This window comes from Cavia porcellus, unplaced genomic scaffold (genome assembly GCF_034190915.1).
Source record: "Cavia porcellus strain 051 isolate PalLab524CR breed Dunkin Hartley unplaced genomic scaffold, mCavPor4.1 scaffold_13, whole genome shotgun sequence".
NCBI lineage: Eukaryota > Metazoa > Chordata > Mammalia > Rodentia > Caviidae > Cavia > Cavia porcellus.
The window spans coordinates 46348685-46376023 of NW_026947496.1; the positions used below are offsets into that span (position 1 = coordinate 46348685).

The 27339-nt window shown below is 38.6% G+C and overlaps 1 protein-coding gene across 5 annotated transcripts in view; it reads left to right on the forward strand.

The window, feature by feature from the left end:
• Sfmbt2 (Scm like with four mbt domains 2) overlaps positions 1-27339 on the forward strand; it is a 295751-nt gene that overhangs the window by 153142 nt on the left and 115270 nt on the right. The gene's annotated exons all lie outside the window — the stretch shown is intronic.

A 27339-nucleotide genomic window follows, 5' to 3' on the forward strand; every position in this document is an offset into this window, starting at 1 on the left:
TGTAAGAGGATCAGTATATACTTACATGCTAAAATAATTCTTATCTATTCAATGGTCATTGTAATTCTTGAAAAACTTCATATGATGATTGATGCATGTCTTTGTGAGATCATGCTACCACTGGGATTGTCTTCCCCTTGTGATTAGAGTAATATCCCATGTAGCATTCTTTAATTGGTTGATCTCAGGAATATATAACAAAATCACTCAGAGATGTACTTTTGTCCTCATCAATCTCATTAGGTGTCTTCATGCGTTTCCTTAATTAAGCAGAGCTGGAGACCTGATATCTAAGTGACATTTGATACATACATTAGTGTTTTCCTTAAGCATAGTTTCACAGGGATCTAACTCTGATCTTTTACATTCTCATCTTTTTTTTTTTTTTTTTGAGACAAGATCTCATTATGTAGTCCAGGCTGGCCTCAAACTTGCAGTGATCGTTTTGCCTCAGCCTCTCAAGTACTAGGATTACAGACATGTGTACACCATGCCCAGCTACATTTTTCTCTTTTGATGAGGCCATTGTGGCCATGCAATTGTGATACTGCTGATATGTACATTGCATGTGAGGGGGGTGTCTCATGACAATACCAATAAATTCTTCTGGGTTGAAACAATCCACTTATTGTGTTGTGGGCATCTTTATTCCTGAGATGCCTGAAGCCATCAGGAAAACCCAGAGTGGTTCTGATTACATGACAGCAGAGCTAGAAGACTAATGAACTTTGTGAAATATTCTTTACCATTCTCTTCTTTTTAAGAAGCAAAAACACTAACCACAAACCAATGAATGGATTATTGACTCACTGCAGATACAGGTGGACTGTATGGTTCTTGTCAATGCCTGGAGCCTAATACTTGGAGGAACATACTGCTTCTTTCAAACAGTCATCCAGGGAGAACCTTTGGGGAGACTCTTTTTCTTTTGAGAGGCTCCTTACGAGCTGTGGCAGTAGCCTTTGAGATGGCCCTGTGGTCTTCGCCTCTCATGTTCACATCTTGTGTTGTATGCTTTTGTGAGTTAGAGACGCAACTTACTGACTTGGCGAAGTAATGCAGTATTGCTTTAAGATTTGGTCATAAAATGATGATGGTGTCTGTCTTGAGTGACTGACCATGTACTCTGGAAAAACCCATTTCCTTTTTAAGGGGGTAGGGGAGATCAGTCCTGTTCACAGCCCCTCTCAAGAAGCTTCATGATCAGAGTCTGAAGCTTCCAGCCAACAGTGAGTGACACATACACATCAGCAGCTCTATGAGTGAGCCTCATAAATGAGTTCTCTGGTGTGTAGGTGATGGCAGCTTAATGCAACCTGGAGACCTGGAGCTAGAGTGAACTGAGCTGGTTGGATTCCTGACCCTCAGATACCAGGGGAAGCAGGGAATGTTTGTTATAGCTGAAAATTTTGGAGTAATATGTTATACCATAATAGATGAAATATATCATGACCAGAAACTCTTAGAAACAAATACTGCTGCTAGAATGGAAGTCTTCTAGGTGAAAGCAAATAGAATATGCTGCACTAGCACTAAGGATTATTAAATGTTTATTTGCTGTGGCTAGAACAATGACGCATGTTCACAAAATAAGTCTGCCTGTAGTGTTTGTACCCGATTATAGGATTCTTTGTCAATTGTGGCACAGATACCTTAAGTAATGCAGAATTAAGTACATCTGCATTTAATTTCAATTCTAATTTGGCCCATATTTGATATAAGTTTATGTAGAGTCAAGAGGACATGGCTTTATTGAACACAATGATATTAAATGTCATAAGTTTAGTTTTGCTGAGTTGCTTCTGTTTTCTGACCATGAGAGAATAAAGGCATTGTGGCTTCCCTCAGCCACCCCAAGGGATTGTTGAGTCCTGAGTTCTAAGCTGGCTTTCAGAGGACAAGACCCCTGGGGAGGTAGACAGAATCCTGCCTGTCCAAAAATGTCTGTAAGAACTGGAGCGGATGGTGATGACAGGACCAGCATTTAGAAGGAAGATTTGCTGTTTTAGCAAACAGTAGTTGAACCCATGCCAACACAATAGATACCAGTAGAGAAACTAGATTTCAGTATCGGTGTATCCTAGATCTCAATAGAGAAACAAACGGACATCATCCCCATGTTTAAGGAATTTATAGACATGCATGCATGTGTGGGTGGTGTAGTTTGAGCATATGTGGGATGGTCAGGTTCACCAGTAGACTCTATATGGTGACCATAGAACATCAAGAAGTTCATGGGAATATCTGATAGTGACAACCTTCCGAGAGGGAGAGATGGTGGAGCTAGACCTTGGCAGCTGGCTAGCATTCTTAGCAGGCAAGAGGGGTGAGCTTGTTGTTTGGACTTTGAGGGGCACTGTACTAGTGACCCTCATGGTTCTTAAGATTTATCTACATATTAACACTACTCAGAGTTTGAATGAGAAAAAGTGGAACTGTCCAAAGGCTCAGGCCCCTTGCTGCTGTGACGGTCAGAGACTGCAGTGCTGAGCTTTGGCAGTGAAGCATCCCAGTTGCGAAAGACCTCCTCCACCTTGATAATGCTAGCTGTGTTCCCTGGCTATCCCCTGGGTCACTCTCCAGCCTCTTGGAGGCTCTCACCTTTGCGTTTTTGTCTCCTGCATTTGTGGGGCTGGCCAGCCTCTATCCAGCCTCTCACCTGACTATTGGTTTTGCTGTGTGCTTGCTACCCCTCTCCAGCTCAGCTTTCTGCTTAGATCCTTGATTTGTAACATTTTCCTACACAAATGTAGGCTCCTGACCCTATTTCTGGTCTGCACTTAAACCCTGTTCTGGATCCTTCTGACCATCTTACCCCAGCTGCAAACATTGCTGTTTTTTTTACCATTCTGATAAAAACCCAACAGACCCACTCACTAATCAGAACACTGTGTAAACATAAGTTTTGTTGAGGAAGTTCATGCACTTTGGCTCCTTTGGAGGCTTACCATCTGTTCTCATTATGTTCCTGTGTGTGTTTGCATCCTCTGTGACTAAGTAGGCCGAGCTTAATTTCCTACTTTCCGAAGAATTCAGAAATTCTAGCATTCCTGTAACTACAATTCCCTTTTATGCACTATTAAATCTGTGTGCTGACACACCTGAATATCTCCTTAATAACAGCAAAGATTTCTATAGGGTATAGGCTGTGTTTGATAATGTTCCAGATATTTCACATTAAGCCTCTTGGCAAAGTGGGGACTATTATTGTCTGTTTCACAAAGAAGCTGAGGCTTAGAGAGGCAAAGTAACTTGCTAAAAGTCACACAGCTAGTAACTGGTGCCTCCTAGACTTTCATAGTACATGTCAGTAACCAGATGAAATTACTTGGCATGTGTGTTGGTCAGGGTTCTCCAGAGAAACAGGAATAGTACAATGGAGACTGACAAGTTCCCAAATCCGCAGTTAGCAAGTTGGAGTCCTAGGAAAGCCAGTGGTGTAATTTCCAGATAGTCTGAAATTAGAAGAGCTGATGGTGTAGAATCTGTTTGAAAGTTGGGAGGCTCCAGACCCCAGAGGAGCCAGTATTCAGTTTCAAGTGAAGAGAGGAAAAAGCCATAGTCCCAGCTGGAAGGCATTCAGCAGGAGGGAGTCTCCCTTCTTCAGGCAGGTGCCACACTTTGTCTTCTGTTCCGAACTGCAGCCGACTGCCTGAGGCCAGCCACATTGCTGGGGGAAGGGGAATGCATCCTGCTTTACTCAGCCCACAGAGTCAGATGTGAATCTCACACAGGAATACCCACAGAGAAGCACCCAGAACAGAGCGTGCACCATGACCCAGCCACTTAGACTATTAACCATCACTGTGTGTCCTGGTATCTCATTTCTGGTGACTGGTGGATGAGGCCTGGTTCTTTGGTGCCCTTGCCTCTTCAGAGAACAGTAGTAACAGAAAGGCTGGGATAATGTTCTGTCTCATGACAAGTGTGGTTGAGATCTAAATCCCAGGGATCATGTAATCTTTAAGAAACCTTTCAGATAGTTCTTGTTAATTGTTCAGGGCATCTTGTTTTGTTTGCTTAGTTGCCTGGAGGAGGGTCAGTGTTGTGGATTTACCCTAACTAACAATCATGCAGTGGTGGTTGTTAATAATATCTTGTAGATTTTTCTGTAACTGATAGCAGATTATATAATTTTGCACCTGAGAAAGTGGGAAATAATTAAGACCATTCATTCAATATTGTTTTGATTAGTTTTTGCAGCACATTTAAGGACTTGTCCATCTTTTTTTACTGTTAAAAGCCATGGATAGTGATGATTCTACTATGAATTATTACTAAGTATTTCAGCACATGTATTTGAATCTGAAATATTTTCAGTAGTGTTCAGCTCTAATTTTTATTATTTAAAAAACAACAAAAGTAGTAAACATGAAAACATGGATAAATATATAAAATTTATAGTTCTCTTTTTTTCTCTCTTCAAACTCCCTTTTCAGAAGTAACTGAAGAAAAGATGTTTTTCCTCCTTCTTCTCTTTCTTCTTTCTCTTTTTTCTCTGGGCATTGAATTCAAGGGCTTCACAATGAGCTTTTAAATTTTTATTTTAATATTATATTATTTAATTATATGTAACATATAATATTTTTATTACTTCACAGTTTTTAAATTTTTATTTTTAATTTTGAGTTTGCATCTTGATAAGTCATTGAATTGCATAGACTTGTCTCAAACTTGCAGTCCTCCTACCTCAGCCTCCCAGAGTGTTGGGATTGTGCCGCCATGCCCAGCTGATATTATTCTATTACTAAAAAGAAATTTTATATTGAAAACTTAAGTGAGAAAAAATAGTGCCATGCCATAGGCATGGATTTGTAGGATACTAACAGCCTTGGGAAACCAGATTGCCCTGTTTTCTCTTTCTTGCTGCTGGATGGTATGGATGTGTTGCTTGTTTATTTAGTTATTTTGCTTGTTTAGTTAGTTATTTAGGTATTTGTTCCCTCTAAGTTGTTAGAACACAGTACTGCAGTGAGAACTCACTGTATTTTAGGAGTCATTGTCTCCATGACTTAGGAAGTACACATTAACCTTGCATGATGAAGAGAGGTTACAGTAAGGATGACCCTTTCAGGTATACTGGCTTCATGTCGTGTTTGGGAAGAGAATTCAGTGCTTCATTTAATTTTTTCTTTCCAAGGTGCATAGAGGGCTTCCTGTCCACTCAATGTAATCATTTCACACCTGGTAGCATCCTCAAACTCCAGCAAATCTTCACAGTTTTTTTCTTCTTCTGGAATCAGGTTATATAACATGCTTACCTGGCAGGTAATTAAAATCGCAGTTTCAGGGCTTTGTAATTAACTATAGAGAAAAATAGCCATAGCATAACTTTCTATTCCGGGAGGTTCAGTGAGTATGGTAACACCCCGGATGATGGCCATGGCAGCTATGAATGAAATGGACCATTAGACTGAGGAGAGGAATCTTAATGCAGTTCTAGTCTACTAATTTGCTCATTATGGATGGGTATTTATGTAAGTGTGTATAGCTAAAGCCCCTGGGTTGGGTAGGCTGGAGGTTGTTTCTAGCCTAGTGTTTATCTGGAATGTGGGATCTAGGGCAGAATTTCTGGGTTCTCACGCTTATCTCCTTTCCTGACAAATCTGTTTTACTTCTCCTTTGAGCATGCCTGTTCCTCCTGATTTTGAGCTGAGCCCTTGTTCCTTGGTTGTGTCTTGTGCAAAGGTGAATAATAGTCTACTGGATTCATTAAATCTCCATTCTGTTTTCTGGAGGGGGGGGTTGGTAATGACTATAATCTTGGTCCTCCAGAGTCCCATTCATGTCATTATTACTTTAGTGGCATTAAGGAAATAGTGTAGTTTTCTTCTGCCTTATGCTCTAAGGGTAGTTCTATTTTTGTGAGTTTTTTATTTTAAATTCTGGACCAGGGAAATGAAAACAATTTTTAGCTATTGACTTTTCAGTTAAAAGAAATGACTTAAATGAGTTACAAATGATCACTTCAGGAGTCTTTGTACCATCTTCTTTTTTCAATTCCAGCACTTAAATAAATGCCTTTTTATGTGCATTAAAAAGTGCTGTGACAAGTGTAGTTACAGCAGATAGATTTAGCTCATGTATTTTATCTACATAATCTGGTTGTAATTCATATATATATATATATATATATATATATATATATATCTTCAGTCCAGATAAAGCAAAGCTATTTCTTATTGCTAGATTTTTCTTTTTGTCAACATGATGTGAGTGGGATATTGACTTGTAACTGAAGGGTGGTGATTAATCATAGTGGCTTGCAGGGAGATCATTTATTGCTTGGTGTAGCTGAGTGACTGCTGGTAGAGTTGTGAGTCAGTCAATCAAGAGAAACCCAAGTGCGTTAGTCACTCTTGGGTGCTGGTGGATGGTGTGATGGATTTATTAGCCAAATTCTCTTTTAAAAACCACTTTACATTCTTAGCAGGTGGATTTGCAAATAGAAAATTAAGGAATCGCCATCAGTGGAAAAATCCGTTAGTTTGCAAAGTAGAGTTGGAGCCAAGTGAATGTCAAAATAAAAAATGAACTCCAAAGAAAGAGCCACTAGAAATGTTTAGCTCTAGATTAATTTTGTTGAGTCCAAAGGGGACAGTTATGTTCTTAGTATTCAGGTGTTTGATAGACGAGGAAGAAGAGATTTGTGTTGTGTACAATAATACATATTGTGTAATGAGATTATTTTTCTGAATTAGAGTTAAACATTGTTCTTTTTTCCCTGAGGAAGGTTTGCAATCCAGGCTGACACCATTTTCACCTTTGTCCTAACTTTTTTTCTCTCCAGAGCTAGGGTGTAGTCAGGAAGTGTACATAGCCACTTGGTATAACTTAGTAATAGAAAATTCTAAGGAAGATCCATTCAGGAAGGGAAACTATCAGACGAACTTTACTAAAGGTAAGGGTCAGTGATTCCTGAATAGTCTGGTCCTTTCATCAGTTCTGCCACTCATTTGCTTCATTTGAACGCATTGGTAGTAGGCACCTTATTAAAATGTTTAGCCTATCAAGCGGTAGGTTAATGAGTGGTGCTCTGTCATTGTCCAATTCTTTCACTGCTTTGGGTGTGAGGACGGTAATAGCATTCTCCTTTAAGTCAGAAATGTACATGCATTTCAAATAAAGTGTGTTAACTCTGGGCAGGAGACCAGCAGCATTTGAAATAGGCAGCTTGTTCCTGTAAGTCCTTAGCTCCTGGCCTTTGTATCTTGCCCCAGCTTTGGGATTTCCTCTCTAGCATGACGCGTGATGATTGTTGGAGAAGCCTTTTTGTGGCATGAGTAAATTTGTGGCACTGGGCTAGATAGCAGTCAGGATGTTAAATTAGCATATTTATTTGAAAGTTTACCAAGTGCTCTGTTGAAATAAAGATTTTTAACTGGAATAAGTATGTTGCTCAGATCCCTTTAGGCTATATCGGGAAGTAATTTTTATTACTCCAACTAGGCATTAGTGGGTAGAGTCCTGGACTACAGTGTATGGAACAGTTTCTCCCCAATGAAGCATTACCTCACTCAAAATTGAGTAATGCTGAGGGTGAGAAAGCTGTCTGTTCTAGGTGCAGTGAACTCTTGGTCTTTATTGATTTTCTTGGGCAAGTTATCTTCAGTTTCTCATTGTTATAGACAGCCCTCTCCATAGTCCTTTTATTAAAATGATTGTTATGGATGTAAGAGACTGCAGATAGGATTTTAAATGAATTGTAACCTTAACATCAATATTCATTGATACAAGTGTAGTAAGATAAGTAAGTTAGGGCAAGCCTATATGGTGCCTAGCTAGCTGCTGAAACACATCAGTGTTTAGTCTTGTGATTTGATGCTATTATTTCACATTTTATTGCTTGTGTTAGGCAAATCTGCATCACTGTAATTTAATACCCGAGGCAATTAGGTTGTAAAGAAAAATGATTTGTTTTGATTCTTTGTTCTGAAGGTTCCTGTCTAAGATTAAGTACCCTAATGCAATGACATGAGTGACACATCATGGTGCTGACACATGGCAGATTGAATGGTTCAGCTAATGGGCCAGGAAACAGACAGGGGTTGGGGTCCCACTGTCCCCTGAGAGGGGATATGCCCAGTGTCCTCAGGGCCTTCCACTAGGCTCCTTGCAAAGGTTCTGCAACTTTTCAGTAGCACCAAATATCTGGACATCTGGGGTCCCAGTGAGTTCATATATAAAATCAACCACCGCAACCCTTAAATTTGAAGGTCTTTTCTCACATCTTCTAGCCATGCAGATATCTTTTCTGGTGAAGTGCTTATTTAAGTGTCTTGCCCTTTTTTTTCTTTTTCCTACTGATTTGTAATAGTTCTTTCAACACTGCAGATGCAGTTTGTTGGTTTACAGTGCTAGCTTCTGTGGTGTGAGACCACATGAGTAGGGAACCCACGGCCAGCTCTCGTAAAAGGGGATCCTTTTGCTCCAGTTCCTCAGCATGTTAAGGTTTTACACCCAGCAGTAGTAGTGGAGCAGACTTGGTTATCACAGCCGAGATGAGTTGTTACAGCTGTTATTTGAACAATTATGTGGCATAACCTTCCACATCGTTCCTGTTGATGATATTGGATCGGGGTGTTGTGCCAGATGTGTTTGTATCACTGTTCCCTCCTTCCTTGAACACTTGTCCTTGTTCCTTTTAATGTAGTAGTTTCAGTCCTCAAATAATATTTTTTTCTTCAGTTTTTGAGACAAATTTTCTATGTAGTGCAGGCTGGCCTTAAACTGACTAATGTAGCCCAGGCTGGCCTTGAACTTGTGGTGATCCTCTTGCCTCAACCTCCCAAATGCTGGGATTACAGGCTTGTGCACACCACACTTGGCTCAATCCTCAAATAATCATCACCTTTTAGTTTTTTATAGTAAAAGGTCTGTATGTCCTCTAGTGCTAAATGTGTCTTTTAATATGTGCTGATATGGTGTGTGGTGGTGTTACGTTTTAGTTGCATGCCCTGAGAATTGTTCTCCAACCTTAGTCTTCATAAGCCTGTTATTTTCAGAATGCAGTTTTGCAAGCTGGGAAGGCTTTCAGGAACACACATGTGACATGACAGCAGAAACGCCTGTTTCTTCTTGTAATTGGTGGCTTGTTGTTTCACTCTCGTTTTAATGGCTTTTTGGGAAATGACAAGTCTCAGTGTTACTAAGCTGAATGTATCAGTCCTTTATGGTTGTCATGTTTCTAGGAAGAGATCTTTTCTTCCTCCTCATGAATGTTGTAAATATATTATCCATCACTGTTATTTGAACAATTATATGGCAAAACGTTTTACATTTGAGTCCTTAGTTAAGCAAGAATTAATTGACTTGTACGGAAAGGTGGAAGATTTTTGTGGAAGATTGATTTCTTTTTTCAGGAGAGTTTCAGCTATTTTTGATATATAAATTCCATATAAATTTTAAAATTGGCTTATTGTAGTTCTATAAAAATATGTTGATTCATATAAATGTAAATGCTATTTATGTTTTATATTTTATTTTATATTTTATATTTATTTATATAAATATAAATTCCACATAAATTTTAGAATTTTAAAAAGTTCTATAAAAATGTGTTGATTTAAAGTAAAATCATGTTGACTAGATAGGTCATGTGAAGGAAAGTTGCCTTTATAACACTGAGTTCTTTGATCAAAGAACATAGTACTTAGTCTGTTTATTTTCATCTTTTTAAAAATGTCTTCCTATACAGTATAGTTTCCTGTGTTAGGATGTTTTGTCATTTGTCAGATTTATTCTTTCCTTTTATGTGTTTTGAAGTTAATGTAAGTGGTATCTTTTAAAATTTACATTTTTATAAGTCTTGCTTATATGAATAGTTTCATATTATATTGTCAGATTCCCCCCCCCTCCCCCAACCAGGACTTTTTACCCTAGAGAATGCTTTGTTCATTACTCATTTTTCTTAGCAATGCTTTAACTTGAGGAGATAGGATTGCCAGTTTTAATTATTGATCCTCTCTGCCCACACAATAAAAATTGTGTATGTGGTATGATTGGAAATATATGGTGAATATTTAAATTAAAAAATTTATTACAGTAAAAGACACAATGCTGTTAATCTCCCTCAAAATACACCCCCTCCCTTTGAACCCACTTATCCCATCACTCTTGCCACTTCCTGAAGCAGTTCTGAAAGTCCTCTTTTTGGGTGTCTGTATGAGGTGTGATAAAAAAAAAAATACAGAGAAGGCTGCTGAGTTCCATCCAGTGGAAGAGCAGGCTCTTAAAAATATCATGGTGTATCCTTAGTACTTCAACAGATGTGGCACCATATTTCTTCAGGCTCTTCCCCAAATTCAAAATGACCATGAAAGGCAAATATTTTGAACGGATTCAGAACATTAAGGAAGCCTTGACAGTACAGGTAAAGACACAAAGCAGGACCTCCAGAACTGCTTTGGAAAGTGACAAGCACAACAAGATAGATGTGATTAAAGAGAGGAGAGTCAGTGGCATCGTGTCCTTTACTATAAAAAAACTATAAAAATGTAAGCACTCAATGTATATTTCAACCACACCTCCTGTGTCTTTTAATTTCAACTGAATGAGAACACACTGGCAATCTGGCAATTTGCATTATTGCACAAAATGTTCTGGAGCCGTAACAAGTTGTTTCCTCTTCTTAGTTATTTGTCATTATTTTCTCTTCCCCTTTTTTCAGCAGAGCTTAGCTTCCTGTATCTTTCATTTGTTCCTCTTTGTTGGTATTTGTGGCAAGTATTAGTAGAAGACTGTTAACTGTTTAAAAGTGTTCCTTAATTTGATGTCTCATCTGCATTCTCCAACCCTCCATTTCCCAGCTTTCTAATACGTACTTCTTTTGGGAGATGCTGTAGGAGGGGATTGATGGGCTTTTAAAATAAAAGATAAGAGAATAAATATTTTCAGATTTGCAGGCATGTGGTCTTTGCTGTAGCCTCACAGTTCACAGTTGTAGCACCAGACCAGCCAGGAGCGATGCACTCATGAATGAGCACAGCCTTGTTCCAGTGACCTTCACTTATGGATGAAAAATGTGAATTTCATATAAGTTTCACATCTCATGAAATAGTGCTTTCCCCAGCTATTTAAAAATATAAACGACATGCTTAGCCCTTGGGCCCTGGAAACATGGGCACATAGGAACGTGTTAGCTCAAAAGCTATGGTTTGCAAAGCCTGCTCTATAGCATCCCGTATAAGCCTCTAACCTAAGAGTTACCCGATGAACTTTTCAAGGGTTAGCATGTTTAGTAGCTGTTTTTGACTCCATGCTTATAATTTAAATCTTAATTAACATTAAGATATAGGTATGTTTAAGTAACAAGCCATCTTTCTAAGTTAGTTGGAAATTGAGTCAAGTTGAAGTTGATCTGAAATGAATTTAGTAAATGAAGTTTATCAGATTTCTGTAACACTGAAGGCTAATTTCTTTTGAACTCTGCTTAGAATACTGTTTCAGTAACTGGTGCCACCTTTACAGATGGTTTTGATCAGCTTTTCTGCATTTCACTTGTTTCATTCTACATGGGGAACCTAGAATTTCAAAAGGTTAAGTGATGAACTGGAATCACAGAACTAGATGGCTGCAGAATTTGGAATATAGCCAGCTCAATCCTATACCATTCCTTCTTGATGGACAATTCACGTTTCCCTCAAGTGTTAAATCAATGGTGTAGTATTACTATGGCAGTCCCACACTGTTAGTTATGTATTGTTTTTTCTCATGTTAATTCATCTGAATGATTGTTCTTCATGGCTAGGGGGAGGGTGGATTTTACTGTTTTCCAACATAACACCTAAAATAGTGGAGCTCCTTGGAGGAAATAATTTCCTATTAAGTACTTATTGAATACTGTCCATGGGACAAGACAGCCTGTTGTTAGGTACTTAACATGGGTACAAATGAAATAGCAGCTTTTGGCAAGAGTTAATGGTAAAAGAGGATGAAGGAATTTGGGGAAAGAGATACTGCTGAGTTGTTGTCTGAGCATGGAAGTACTGTAGCTAATATAAAATATCCAAGTACCATTTATATAATACACAGCACATTGGCTTCAGTGCTGATAGGCTATCACCTGATAATCATACCAAGTACTTCACATGTTGAAAAGAGACAATTACAGGTGACACTGCCAGTCTAATTTTAGGTTGATTCTTGAAGCTGTAATTTTGAGATTGAGTAATTATTCAAGTTAGTAACATGTAGATTTTTTTCTAGTGGTTTTTTTTTGGGGGGGGGATTGGGGGAGCCATATCAGGGATAGAACCGAGGGCATCCAGAGGTAGACAAGCAGTCTCCCTCTGATGTACATCCTTACCCCTTTTAAAATTTTATTTTGGGATAAAGTCTCTCCTAGTTGCTGAGGCTCGCCCCATACTAGAGATCCTTTTGTCTCAGTCTCTCATGTACCTGGGACTACAGGTGTGTGCCACACTTGGCTGTAGTTAATTTTTTTCAAAATTTTCTTTGTTAAAAGAGCGTCCTTGTTGAACATAGGCATTCTGTTTTTACAACTAGTAGGACTATGAGCTAACAGTGGATGCTATTTTGACTTCCGAAAAGGAAAAAGAGAGGAAGATAGTTGTGTGTTGCTCTGGGAGCCCCCTCTACAGGGCTGCAGGGGGACCCACCTATTCCCATCATCTGTGGAGCTGCCTTCCTGTAGGCACAGTTTGGAACTGCTTTATTCATACTATGTGTGACAAAATAGATGGTAAGTGTTTATGTTTTAAAAAAATAATTACAGGAAAAGATGCATTGTCATTAATCCTCCTTGAAGTGCTCTCCCCTTGCTTGTCTTCAATACATTTATATCTGATGCTCTTACCAGTTTCCGAAAGCACTTCTGGAATTCCTTTTTCATGTCTCTAGTTGTGCTGCTCTGGCTGCTTCAATTACCCAAATCTGTTCAAAATGTTTTTACCTTTCATGGTCATTTGGACTTTGAGGATGAGCCAGAAGTTAGATACAAAGCACTGAGACTTTGAGGACACCTGTAATGTTTTTATTTGACAGAAATTGCTGTAAACATTTTGAGTTGATTCAGGACATGGAAGTAGCCACAAAAAGGTACTCAAGAAAGAAAGCTCCCAGAAGTGCTTTAGAAAGTGCCTAGAGTGTTGAGATAAGTGTATTAGAAGCAAGGGGATAGAGATTTTGGGGGAGAATTAATAGCAATGCATCTTTTACTGTAACAAATTATTGTTTAAACATTTGCTCTATATTTTGGTCATATCACATGCCTGTAGCACTTTTTTTTTGGTACCTGATAGTGTTTGGCCCTGTTCTGTGTTTCACAGGAAATTTTTTTCTCTTTTCCTGCATTTATTTCTGACACGTCGATTTGAGCAGCAATGTTCGTTGTGATAGATAGCATGATGGTATGATTAGACATAGTTAAACACTATTCAGTAAGTATATTTTGGATCTGTAGCCTGTATGAGTTGTCCTGACAAGTCATTCCTCACAGAAATATTGCTGCTACCGAACATGTGTCAGTGAGTTCTGAAACTGATTTATTAAGGGTCACTAGGAACAAACTCCGTTGAAATTGGGGGCTCCTTGAGACTATAATGAGAAAACCAAATCTATTAATGAATGGTTTGCTGGGGGTGTTTCTGCTTGTTGCTCTGTGGATTTTGTGGCTGACTTAACTGTGTAATGAACCCAGTGCCGGCCGAGGTCTGCCTGCCATTTTGCCTGTACCTTGTTTGAAGCCACGAAGGACCTTCTATAACAATGTGAGAAAGAGGACTGAGGTGAAAGAATGCACTTTTATTTTTTACATTCCCTTGCAGTCTGTTTTCTTCTGATATGGTCAGACAAGAAACATTCTCATTTGGCTCTTTTGTGTACCTATGTGTATGTCATTGTTTGTAAAATCATCCTAAAGTGGGCCTGGAATATTTCTTCCTTTTAAAATTTATTCCCGTATACTTTTTTTTAATTTTTATTTTGAAAGCATACAACAGAACAAGTCAGAATAAAGCCAACTAAGATCATTCAGTGAAATTGGTACAAAACTTCAGAACAGGTTACTGGGATAACAGTAATAGGTATCACAGTATATTTTGTTATCTTTATAATAGTTGTTCTTTAAATCCCATATATTAAAATGAGACGAAGTATAGAACACTATAGAACTTATCAAAACAGAATATTGAATAGAGCAGTACCATTAATCAGAAAAGAGCAAAACAGTAACAAAAATATTTGCCTTCAAAGAAATGGTAGAAGGAAGTCCCCCTTATTTGCTATGGTCAATCTCCCAGGAGATGCTCAGATTTCTGGTTCCCATTTGCTAATGGGCGGGGGTGGGGGGTGGGGGGAGGAGAAGAAGGATAGGGGAAGTGGGATATTTGACTCTAGGCCATGTAGCAGTAGGTTCACTATTGCTAAGCAGGGAGGCAGAATGGTCATTTGTTTTCACAGTGTCCTCAGTTCCAACATGGCGTGGATTTCAGGAGACACTGCTGGTTCTCCCCCTGGAAGGGCTGCAGGCTGCCACCCTGCCTCCGCTTACAGGGAGGGGAGGTGCTGGCTTGGCTTCCCAGAGTCCTAAGTTCCAACATGGCATAGATCTCAGGAGACACTGCTAGTTCTCTCCCTGTAAGGGCTGCAGTCTGCCACCCTGCCTCCGCTTACCAGGGAGGAGAGGTGCTGGCTTGGCTCTATTCCCGTATACTTTAAAAAATTTTAGGGGCTGAGGATTTAGCTCAGTGGCATAAGCACCTGCCTGGCAAGCGCGCAGTTGTGAGCTTGATCCCTGATACAAAAAAAAAAAAAGTAATATAGGTAGATATTAATAAAGAAAATATAAAAATCACTCTTTTATGACAAAATGAAACAATTTTATAACTAATTAGAGAATAACAATAATTAATACACTGATATTATAATCTTAAAAAAATGGCCAAAATGTTACTCAAGTATAAGTCATAAACAAAAAAACTACTCTTTCTTAGGAAAAACAAAGAAACACATAAATAGCTAGCACCAGTATTCTAAGGGTTTTCAAATTTTGATGAGGAACGATTATGCAGAGTCATGTTTCGGTATTAGGCTGGTTTTAAATCTCAGGGCTTAATTTTATTAGTTACTGAAATACTGTGTATGTTGACAGGAGATCTTATGATTTTGAGCAAGTGAATTCAAGGAATACCAGAACAAATGTCTAAAGAAAGTGTTGTTTTATTATGCAGTATTGTTTTTCTCTGTTTCTTAGTCTCAGATTACCCAGTCATCCCTGGGTGGAAGGAATGAAGGTTGCAAAGTGATTAGGGAATTTACTCTTATTCTCTGCTCATCTGGCATGAATTGTTTGCTCTACATACATTGATTAATTACTGCTTCCAAGGCTGACATAATAGTTTTTGTTTCGTTAAACTACTATAAATCTTGTCTAACACGGTCTTAGTGTTAACCAAAAGAAAACCAAAAGTTATTATCTGTTACATCTCATTGCTTAAAAATAATCGTTAGTAGTAAAGCTTTAGTTTTACAAACATAATTTGATCTTGTGTAATTGATAGAAGAAAATTCAGGGAACTTGTCCGGGCTTTGTTTACATCTGTTTTTTTCAAAAACTGCCATATGCGATAATCCAGATGAATTCTGTTTATGTAATAAAGTAGATAGAATTTGTAGTTAACACTTAAAATGATTTACTGACAGCACCAGAGTGGCATATTTCATATTCTAGGTTTTTCATAACTTTTTACTGAAAGATTTTGTGATACACTGTTGTGACACTTTGTTTGGAATCAAAGGCCCAAACCTTTGGACACTATAACTGCTGCTTTTTTTTTTTTAACCTGGGGAGGGAAATGCATCCATTAATTTCTGTTTTTTTCTGAACCATTTTTCCTAAGTAATAGCTTGATTTATGGTTTTAAATCATGATTCAAGCACTTCAAAATGTGTCTTATAATCATTCACTTTTACTAGACCTTTTTCCATCACAGTAGCAAAAAATTAAATTCCCAGATCTTTCTCTTTATGGTGCAGTCATGAGAATGCTTGTTAGTTGTGTTCAGGAACTTCACCTGGGTTACATTAGGGGCCCAGTGTCAAAGGTCAATGTCACTATCAATTTTGGAGCTGTGAGTGCCTACTCTGTAGGCTGAGTAAGCAAGCTAAGCTACTCAGCCTATAAACATTTGTTCTCTTTATGGATAACTAATTAATGCAAATTGATTCCCAGGGCATTTAAATTTTGGTAAATACTGTGACTTTCCATAATGTTAAAATTCTGAAGATGAATTTAAACTATAAGAACTGAGTACAATATATTGTCTTCCTTGTAGGCACAGGGCATAGCTTTTAGATGGTGGCAAATAGTTTAAGAACTACAGAGGTGAGGGCCATCTGCTGTATTAAGGATGTACTCCTCTGCGTACATTTGAACTTCTTGAAATAGGGATCATGTCTTAAGATCTTTATTTTCTTTGCAAAAAGCTGGATTTACGTGTTGCATGAAGATAGCACTGTGCATGTGTTTTTTGGTGGATGCATTGATAGATGATTGATGCATGTATCATCCTAATTTTGTAATGTTAAACTGCATAAAATATGAATAACCTTCTTAAAGTTTGTACCTTGTGTTAGGATAGATTTAGAAACTCTTTTAGACTATCCTCAATCCAGGGCTCTACTACATTATATGTTTTTAAAAATATATTTGTCTGTTCACCAAATGTTTAATGGATGTCTGTTCTGTACCAAAAGTAATGGTAAGCCTTGAGAAGTTTGAACAAGAGCAACAATTTCACTTTCTCACAGACCATCCAAAGGTCTGTGGTCAAGCATTAATGTCAGTGCCAACTGCGATGCCATCCTGCCTGAAGGAAGATGCAGGTGGACAACTGGGCAGATACTATAATGTGTAATGTGTGCCACGAGGAAGGAAGGAAATTCTGCCTCTGCTGGATGGGTAGGAGCTGAGGGTGTTTCTTGAGAGTTGGTGTAAGGGAGATAGAGTAAGATGCACCAGGCTAGAGAGTTACAAGTCACAGGGTTGAGTAGGGATGTTGTAAAAGGCCAATAGGGCTCACTAGAAGCTGGAGTTAAAAGGGAGGCATAGTGAGTTAAGAGAGGGTTCTGTAATTCCAGCTGCAAGATATTCGTTACTCACTATGAACATAGGCCCTCTTAATCTCTTTGAGTGCCATTTGCAACATAGCTAAAAGAATAGTTAGTTCACTGAGTCTTTGGAAACAACAGGTGTGAATGTGCTTGGCACTGGTTTGATACATGGCAATACTTAATGGATGTTTTATAATAAGAATTTAGTGTCTGTGTTTATAGAAAAGGTAATTCATCACTTCACTTTTGCAAGCTGTGTGGGGAATATTGATTAGACATTGGCTTGAGTGCTAGATGAACTGTGAAATTTGGTGACTTGCATCAGAGCCACACTGTAGTGTAATGTTTTCTATGCAGTGATTTTTTTGTCTTTTTCGTTTTTATCAGTACCAGGGATCGAACTCAGGACCACATACTTGCAAGGCAGGCACTTATGCAGCTGAGCTAAATCCCCAGCCCTATAAAGTGGTTCTTAATCTTCCTGAAGTCATAGAGCTCTGAGAGTTTAAAGCTTCTGATGATTCCTTGAATTTAATGATTCAGTGAAGCCTCTTGGAAAAGATCTTACATGAACACAAAACTCTGTATGCAATTTTAGGTACTCGTGATCTGCATCAAACCTTTTAAGTCTTACTGATAGGATTATTTCCAAAAGATGAGAAGTATAAAACAAAAGAGGCCTTTATTCTGAGAACAGGGAGAGAGAGAACCAGCACCCCAGACCGCTGGAGTCCGTCTTTCTTTCTGGCGGACACGTGTTGTGTGTGTGTGTGTGTGGGGGGTATGTAAGTAGCCTCGGTTTGGAGTGGAACCTAAGGGGGCATCAGGGATGCACGAGTAGCCCATTGGTCCTAGGTTTGGTGCCATAGGTAAGTTCCCAGGGGTGGGGAAGATGGCATCACAGGTAAATTCCTAGGGACGGGGGAGATAGGACCTTCCTGGTTCCATTTGAGGCTTTCCTGGCTACAGAGTCCTGTCTGGGCCAAAACTCTTTCATTACCATGAAAGTTATGACCATTTACTTAGAGGATATGATAACTGGCTTCAGGAACAGGCCTGTCTAGGAGTGGAGAATTGGACTGACTATGACCTTGTACTTAAGTAAAATTCCTAGAACTTCAAATATGGTTGCCCAAGGGACAGAGAATTTGAGCATGAATTAACAGCCAGTTGCAAAACATGAGTCTCCATCTCCATGTCTCTTTGAAGGATACTCAGGACATGAGTGGTGGCATCATGGTCATGATTAGGATTTTGGAGCAAGATTTAAGTACAACCTACAAGTCCAGTGCATACTGGTCATCTATTCCCTGGAAAGCTGTTAGAAGATCCATGAAAAACTAGATCTCTCCAGGTTGCCTTGAATTCTATTTTTTTTTTTTTTTGAAGCAAAAGTTAACCTCTGCTTTGTTAAGGGAAAACTGTAGCTTATTGTGAAGGAGGGCCTGACAATTGGATCTATAGCCAACAGCACAGCCAACTCAAGACCTCACTGGCCAACCTCATTCAGGGTGGATTCAGCCTTTAGGCAATAGTCAAGAGTCCTCTAGGCTGGAAATACCTGTTAGTCAGTGGAGCTCAGGGTATAGATACAGGGAGTATGTGTCAGGAGTTGAGGGAGGACAGAAATGTATTGAAAATTATTGAAAACAAGTATCAAAGTGACTTTTAACTCAGGTCATTCATTGTCATTCTCTCTCTCTCTCTCTCTCTCTCTCTCTCTCTCTCTCTCTCTCTCTCTCATTCTCTCTCGGTACTGGGAATCAAACTCATGACCTCACACTTTCCTGGCAGGCACTGTGCTCCTGAGCTGTATTCCCAGCTGGGTCATGCTCTTGAGCATGTTGAGTTGCTTGTACAAGTGATTTCTAAAGTTATAACTACTTTAATATTTAATTAAGTTTTATTTTTCTACCTAAAGCAACTGTATGAATTTGACCATTGGTGTTAGTTTTGAAATTTAAACATTAACTTTTCAATTACTATTTCTTAGATTATTTTTTAAGATGGCTTGTTTCCCTATAGGCGCTCATCAGGGTGGGTGTGGTCATCCTACCATCACCCCTGTTCGAGTATAAAGTGCAGAAAGAAGCTGCTAAGGCCCTTGCTTGTTTTGCTACCTTCCAAATGCCATGAACTGGTTTCTATTCTGCAGTGCTTGTGTGCTGTGTCATCCTGCCTTAGAGCCAGGCAACTATGAGCTGAAACCTCTACAGACTGTGAGCCAAATAAACCTTTCATCCTTTAACTTTAAGCATCAGATATTTTGTCTCAGGAATGAGAAAAGTAATTAAGACAAACCTCATCTGAAAACAACCTCACAGAAAATCCTGACTAATGTTTGACCATATATCTGCAAGCCTTGCCACAGCCAAGTGGATATAGAGTAACGACCACAGATAGTTATGTGAGAACTGTCAACAGTGGGGTGATTTATTTAATCAGCTCTATGCAAAGCACATGGTGATGTACATTTTTTGCAAGCCGTTTTTTTTTTTTTCCCAAAATGTATACCTAAGAGAAGACATTGGGAGAAATTTGAATGGAGACTTGCACTGACAAAGAAAGTCACTTTACAGCTAAAAGTCAAGTATAAAAAAGAGAAAGAGTCCTAGGAAAATAAAATCTTTAACAAGCAAGTGTCTTTTTCTATTGAACTTGGAGCCCTGGACTTGTGTGATATGTCAATTCAGTCTTGACAGTTTTTCTCCAGTGAGAGCCAATAAAAGACCCATAGGAAATTTTTCCTACTGGAAAGAGGAAAAAAGTGACTGATCTTTGGAAGGGATTTGTTAAAAGCAGGAAAGTGGTTAAAGCAGTAGCAGAAATGTCTATAAAAAGTGAGATATTGGCAGCTAGAGAAGAATTGCAGAGAAGGTGTAAGAATGAGAGAAATTCCATATTTTAAATTTATGGCTTTAAATTTCTTCCAATAGTTTTACAGGTTATTCATCTTCTAGGGCCTTAAAGAACATGCTGTGGAGTAGCATGCCTTGTATTTTGAGATTGTCAGACATAGTTCTATGGCTGCCTTGTAATTCTTTGTTCCTTTTAGTGCTGAGAGGTTTTCAGACCTTCAAGAAAGAAGCAATTGGTTCTTTAGGGAAGCGGAGCTTCTGTGTGGTGCCTGGTATTTGTTTGATCTCTGAGTGCTTCCCTTCTCTGAAATGAACAGTGTTGTGTTACCTAACTGATAGTGTGAGTCAAACAAAAGACTCCAAATGCATGTTTAATCTTATATGGTATTGTGAGTAGAGTTGGTTAAATGGTCTGACCCCTAACTTTCTAGGTTATATAGTTGCAACCTAAAACAGATACAGGGTCGTGAGACAGAATTTATTTATGTTTTGATGAAAAGTGTACTTCATATTATCAGCAGTGTCTTTCAATTGTAATCAAGCAATACTCTTTCATCAAATGGTTAGTAGAACAGACACGATTTATAAAACCCATCTAATATGTGAGTTCTTCCTGTAACAAAGGGTCAGGAATTACCCGCTGTGTGCCAGTTATTCTTGGTTTTGGTGTATACTTGTGAACGCAGCGAACATCAGTGGCCTGTAGCTTCTGGAGTTGACAGGTGTAGAGAAACATATCATAAATTGTGTTGAAGCTTTGGAGGAAAAGTATTTGGGGTTGTGGGAGAAAATAGTGTGTCACTGTCAGGGAGGAACAGTAAGGATGTGGTGAGTGAGCTGAGGAGTGATGGTGGGGGAAGTTTCCAGAAGAAAAACCTGATTTGCTTTAATGTGATGATACTAAACTATACTGATAATCACTGAAAAGAAATATTTCTCATACAGTTGAGATTAGTGAACATTTTAATCATATTAAAATACTGATGAGGATGGGGAGAAGTAGGAATTTTTATATACTGATGATGTGAGTTGAAATTGTAAGATTGACCTTTGAGAGCAGTTTGCCAATATCTGGTAAATCCTTTGCTGTCTTGCTTCTGGATATTAATCCTAGATAAATACTGTTATAAAAATTAATGGTGTAGTTTCAGATTACCTTACACCTCCTGTCAGCAGCATTTGATACAGTTTACCATTCCATCCTTCTTGGAATATTTTCATCACTTGGTAATAGACTTGAGCTCTGTGTGTCCAGGCTGGGTACAGCCCTTGATGCTACTTCCGATAGAGACCTGGGCACATGGCTGTGCAGCTAGATATTTTTATACTGCAGTGTGAGCCCCTACAGACCTGTACTGTTGCACACTGGGTTTAGGGATACATTCTACAACTCGTATCATATACGTTTACAAAGAAAAATCTTTGGAGAAAAGAGGATATGTACATTGACTAAAATTTACAAAAAGAAGTCCTCTATAAGCCCCTTTGGATCTGCATACTCTCATTTAACAAGGGTGCTCCTGAGCAGAAAGGTGTGTACTTTGATGGGGAGATTCTTTGAGCTTGTGAAGTTACCTTCTTGTAGGATGAGGCTGAAAAACAGCTTTGGTAATAGGGAATTGCAGTTATTGCAGCACCATGCTCACCCAAGTTGAGGAGGCACTCATCCCATGGGAAACCTGAATGAACTTGCCTTAGTGCCTCCAGATGGGTCATGTCCCAACAAGCTCTCTGTCCCCTAGAACTCTTGGCATTGTTTGGAGCATTTCTTACTATTGCACCCTAAGATACAGCTGTGTGTAGCGTGCTGAGGCTATTCATTTAAATCATTAGATGCCAGGGTAAGTGGTATTTGACCTCCATGTAACTAACAAGATGGGGCTCGCTCACCATTCACGTAAGTTCTTTCCCCCTTTTTATGTGCCAGAATGTGAGGTTAAGCCACTGTTTCTACATGTTTACTTAGAGCAAAATGATAGGACCTAAGGGACCTGGGTTCTTAACACATCTTATGAAGCAGAACTGTCACTCTGAGTTGCCTGCCTTGGAGATTGCGTCAAGAGAGATGTTTGGGTCTTTAAGCCCACAGTAGCTGAGCAGTGACACATGTCCAGTGGTCATCGTAACATGAACATAAGCAGAGCTTGCCTCTGACACATCCTCTTGAGTCTGTCCCCTCTTGGTAAATGGAAGCTCCATCTCACTTCTGTACTCCTCCAGTACCATGAAAGCATGTTGCTTTCATGTTTTTGGAAAACTAATTAAAATGCCAAAAAATTGTATATATTTTGATCATTGGATACCCTGTAGAAAGATTAAATCAAACTAATTGATATGTCACACCCTTTACCTCTCCTTCACTTTTGTGTGTCTTGAAGATGTTAAAATCTCTTACAGTTTTGAAGTATGGAGTGCATTATTGTTAACTGTGCCTCCTTTTTAGCTGAAACTTTGTTCCCTTTGATCAATATCATTTCCTCACCCTCAGACTCCAGTAACCATCATTTTCTTGTTCTATTTTTGTTTTAAGGATTTTCTTCTGACAGTGGTGGGTACTGAACCTGAAGCCTTGTGCATGGTAGGAAAGAGCTCAGCCCTTAAGCTACTTATCTACCTCTGAGATCATCTTTTAATTTCACAGTTCAAGCACTGCTCCTCTTCCCTGTCACAAATGTCTATTGGTCTCTTGACTGAGTGGTTTTGGTGGCCCCCTGACCACGCTTCCTTACAGGCAGCTAGTAGAGTCATTGTCAGAACAGTTTGGTTAGAACTTTATTTTGCTTAAACCATCAGCTGGCCCTCTCTTTTCCTTATACAACAGTGGAAGTCCTTATGTTGATCTGCTAGTCTCCCACAGAGAGCTATGAGAATGTTCAAAATGAAAAACACTGACAATGTTAAGCGCTGGCTCCAAAGTGAGATCTCACCTCTGTGTGTTCAGACTGGGGACAGATTTGCTGCCACTCCTGATAGCTGGCGAAAACCAAGATTACATTGGTACAAATAGATAAGTATTGAGGTCTTTGGGCTTATTTAAACAGGAAAAGTCATTAGAGTGAATTTCTTGATTAAAAAGTCAAAGTCATAGAGCTTCTGTTCGAACCAGATTGAAATGAAAGTTTGTGGGAATCTGACTTAAATTCTGAATTCTGTGACCATCTCAAGATGCTGCTTTTTGTTTCCTTATGCTCTTCTACATAGCACATAGAAAAAGAGTGGTTTAGATATGGAAGAGATCTGGACCATGAGAACTGCAGAGTGAGCTGTGGTGTACATTTTAAAAAGTAGATAAATGACTTTCTGTGTATAAACATTCATATTGATGTGAACATGGTATATTATCTATTCCCTATTGATCCTGTTTTCATAAAAAAAAATCTGGGATAATAACCTTTGTGCACAGTGTGTCCTGCTATGTTAAGAGTGTTATGCTAAGCCTAACTGGGAGAGATTGCATTTGCTACCAAGTGGTCAAATTTGATAAAACTGAGAAGAAGCAGACTGTATCTAAAAATGAATTGGATTCTCATAAGAGGTTACATTAGGAATTATTTTCCATAAATACATTTCATTTTGGTACCAATTTGCACCTGTTTCAAGATGTGATCATGATGGCAAATTTAGCACTATAATTCAAGTTAGGGAGAGGCAAATAAGAGATTAGAAAACTATGCTCTCTGGAAAGAATTTTTATTCTAATTATAAATTTTCAAATTAATGAAAAATTTCTATATAATTTTATGTCTTTGACTATAAGTTTATAGTCATAGTTAATGTACAACTGTATTCAAAGTTAATTTAAGCTTGTAATGAAAAAAAATTAGTTTAAAACATCTTACATGTGCTCTTCTGAAATGAAACTTAAGTGATATAAACATTTGAATTTGTGAAAGAGCAATGATTGATTTTGTTACCAAGTAATACTTTGGTTTTTACAAGGCCTGGACCATACTCATAAAAAGCATTAGGAAGTTTATGTTTATCTTACTTAATCCTTACAACTTTCTGAGGAATAGTTTTGATTTAAAGCCATATCTCACCCAATAATAAGCTATTTTATGATGAATACTAATGAATGTGTATAATTTATGACATTTTAAATCAATTATGTCTTCATCTTTATTGTGTTTATTATTAAGAACAAGAATACTTTTTCTGTATGTTTCAACATCAGCTGTGTACATTATGTGGTCCGGTGCACAAAGTGGGAGCATCTCTCTCCTGTTGAACCATTTTATGGCCTATCTTCCTTTTTGTAGGAACGATTTAATTTGAGCCCAATATGAAAAATTAATGCAGATTCTCCTTTGAAATTCTCCATAGAAAGAGCTCCGTAGTCTTCTTAATACTGTGGTAGAAGTAAGTGCTTCCATTTATAATTCAAGAGGTACTGTTGCTTCCTCTTTTCTTTAACTAAATCAGTGTTAAAAAATCCTTTTCTGACGAGTCAAAGGCTGTTCCCTAACATTTCACTGTAAAGGTCCAGGTCTTCTGTTTGCTGGGAGGCATTTCAGTGGATTGAGCACTCTTACTTATCTTTTCTTTTTCTCTGGAGAGCCCATTACAGCACTAGTAAAAGAATAAAAATAGTACATAAACCAACAACACAAAAGAATTGAAGGGAGACCGGTACAGAAAGGAAATTTCAAAACATTTTTGGCAGCATGACAGCTGATGAAGGTTCATGGTGTCTCCTGAATTATTGTAGGAGTAGCAGCAGCCCAGGGACTTCTTGGAATCCCCAGGAGAGAGACCTGTGTGGACTGAAAATCAAAGGGCTTAATGGAATGTCCACGGTCAGGACACTTTTATACTGTCCGTTCCTGCCACTGCCTTTATCTCATGGTGCCACTAAGGTTTATACCAAGTGTTTGTCCCTCAGGCTGATTTCTGAAGAATCTAGAAGAACTGTCCAGGGAGACCCACTGATGCTGGTTTCAATGCTCACTTCCCAGAAGGGAGGCCATCAGATGTCCCTTCTCTGAGTTAAAAGCCTGTGTTCCAGAACACAGGTGTCTTCTCTGGATTTTCTGTTGTCTCAGACTTAAGACCAGGAATTGCCAGATGTTCCAAGAAAACCTTTGGTGTGAGAGAGCGGAGTGGAGATGAAGAAACAAGCCACTCCCAAGAGTCAAAGCTGAGCCAAACCAAGGAATGGGAGAGGGGGAAGATCTCCATTATCATAATGAGAAGTTTTCACAATGGCCAGTTAATAGAAAGGTTCTAGAAGGAAGCAACCAATGGAGAGCTAGAAAAAACCAACTAAGTCAGTGACCCACAAGATACTTTCAAAGAAGGGTTGGTGTAAAAGTGACATTAGAAAATGGCCCAGACAAAAGAATATCAGAAAATCCTGTGTGTTTAGAAGATAGAATTAAGACTAGTGTCCCTGCCTGGAGTGTGTTCCAGTGAAAATGACCTTTTCTTTTCATTGTAACTCTTCTCTCATCTTCTAGAGGAATGGAAGGGCATGATGTGACTGGGCATCTCTGTTCACTGAGGACATGAACAGGAACTAGGGAGTATGGGCTATTGCTGTGGGTCCAGTGACCCCAGCATGGGTCTCATTGTTCATAATCTGCTTGATTGGGCAGTCCAGAGGGTTCTGTACTATCTTTGGAAGATAATGTCCCTGAGAGGTGGCATATCACTGGACTATGTATGTTGACATCACTTGAGATACTGTTGACAACTTCAGTGGTGCTTTTCCAAATTCTGAAAAATGATAGTAATCTTCTGCTTGTTATTCCAGAGGGTTTCTTTTTTTATATAGCTTTCTAATCCTAATAAAGCATTTGTGGGATTTGGAGGCATCTCTAAATGTCCTCACAAAAAATGTGTGTTTTCTCAACCTCAAGGTTATGATTGCTTCCTTCAACGTAATGTTTCTCTCACAAATTAGGCATTATTAGAAAAGAATCTGGACTCTTAAACAACAGAGTTTTAATGCTTATGTAACTGAATAGAACTTTGAAAAATGTCTATGAGAAAGTTGAGAAAGATCTTGATAGTATGCTTTTGGGAATTTCCAGGAATGTCTCTGTATAAATTGAAAATGTGTGACAGTGATTGCTAAATTGTGGATAAACAATTCTTTCACCTGAAATTGTAGAACCTCCCGCTTCTCTCTCCATAATCTCTTTCCTGCCACAGAGTTTGCCTTTGATACTGTAGTTAGGTGCAGGGCAATGTAGGTTTTCTGACATTTGTGTGGACTGGTTCTTTAGTTTGAGGAAGAGGATAATGATCATGAGGTGAAGATTTGGTTTATATTTGAATCCGATTGTTGTTTTCACAATCTTATTCTGCGTCTTTGAAGAGAGATTTGCTACACTGGAGAAATTTGTAGTTTTAACTTTTCTCTTTAGAAGTTCCGGTGAGTACATGGACAAGGCCATTTAAGTTCTATTGCAATGAAATCTGAGGAATTCCCAGGCAACCTTTTATTGTAGTAGGCTTTTACCAAGTTGAATATTGGTTAAAATAAGTCCATGGACTGGGACTTCTAAATTTACTGTATTCCGTTTTAATTTTATGGCCATATTTACTATAATATGTTTTTTGTTGTAGTTTGAAAATTTAGAGCTTTGAGAATCAAATGTTGACCTAAATTGTGTTTCTTCTAAAATTAGCAACATTTCTATGAATTGTTTCATCTCTATTTTTTAACCTAAGGTGGCTTGGGTACTTTTATAGCTTTATAGATAACATGTTTCTTGAGAGCAATTTATCTAGACATTCCGTGGCACATAAAAAAATTGCTTCAGAGTCCTGTGCGGAAACATATTAAGGAAAGTTATAGGAGCTCTGGAACTCAGGGCTCACACCATGTAAATTTCAGAGCCATTTCTTCTGCTCTCTTGCTAGAAATCTGACAGTTTGAATCAGCATTGTACTATGTATCTGTAGGGTACTTGGTATTTTAAAAATTTTAACTTAAATTTTAGCCTGAATTGTGTGCATGTTTGAAAGCAGTCCATAAGAGGGAAATTGATTACTTTCAGACTGGGTATGGATGTAAGTCCAGTCAAATGCAGGACACTTATTGCTTGACTTCTACTTTTGGCATGGAATTCAAAATGTGTATTTATCAGGGATATTTGTGTATTTTGCCCTTATCTTGGAACTTTTAGGAGACCTTTGTTTTTGTGTTGGCTCTCTTAAGCTGCTGTGAGCTGCTTCTTGGCTCTCTTTGTTGTGGGAAGGTGAGAATCCCAGTGTGTGCTGGTGGCATCTGAAGCAAGTGTGTTGCACTGGCTGTCTGCTACTGTCTGTTGTTTTTCCTGAAGGGCTCATACCTTCGGATCGTGGGTTATCTTTGGTAAGGCTTTGAAGACCTGTAACTTAGGAGAGTCACCCAGGGGCTTTGTGCTGAGGTCTTGGGTCTTAAGCATTTATAGGATGTTGG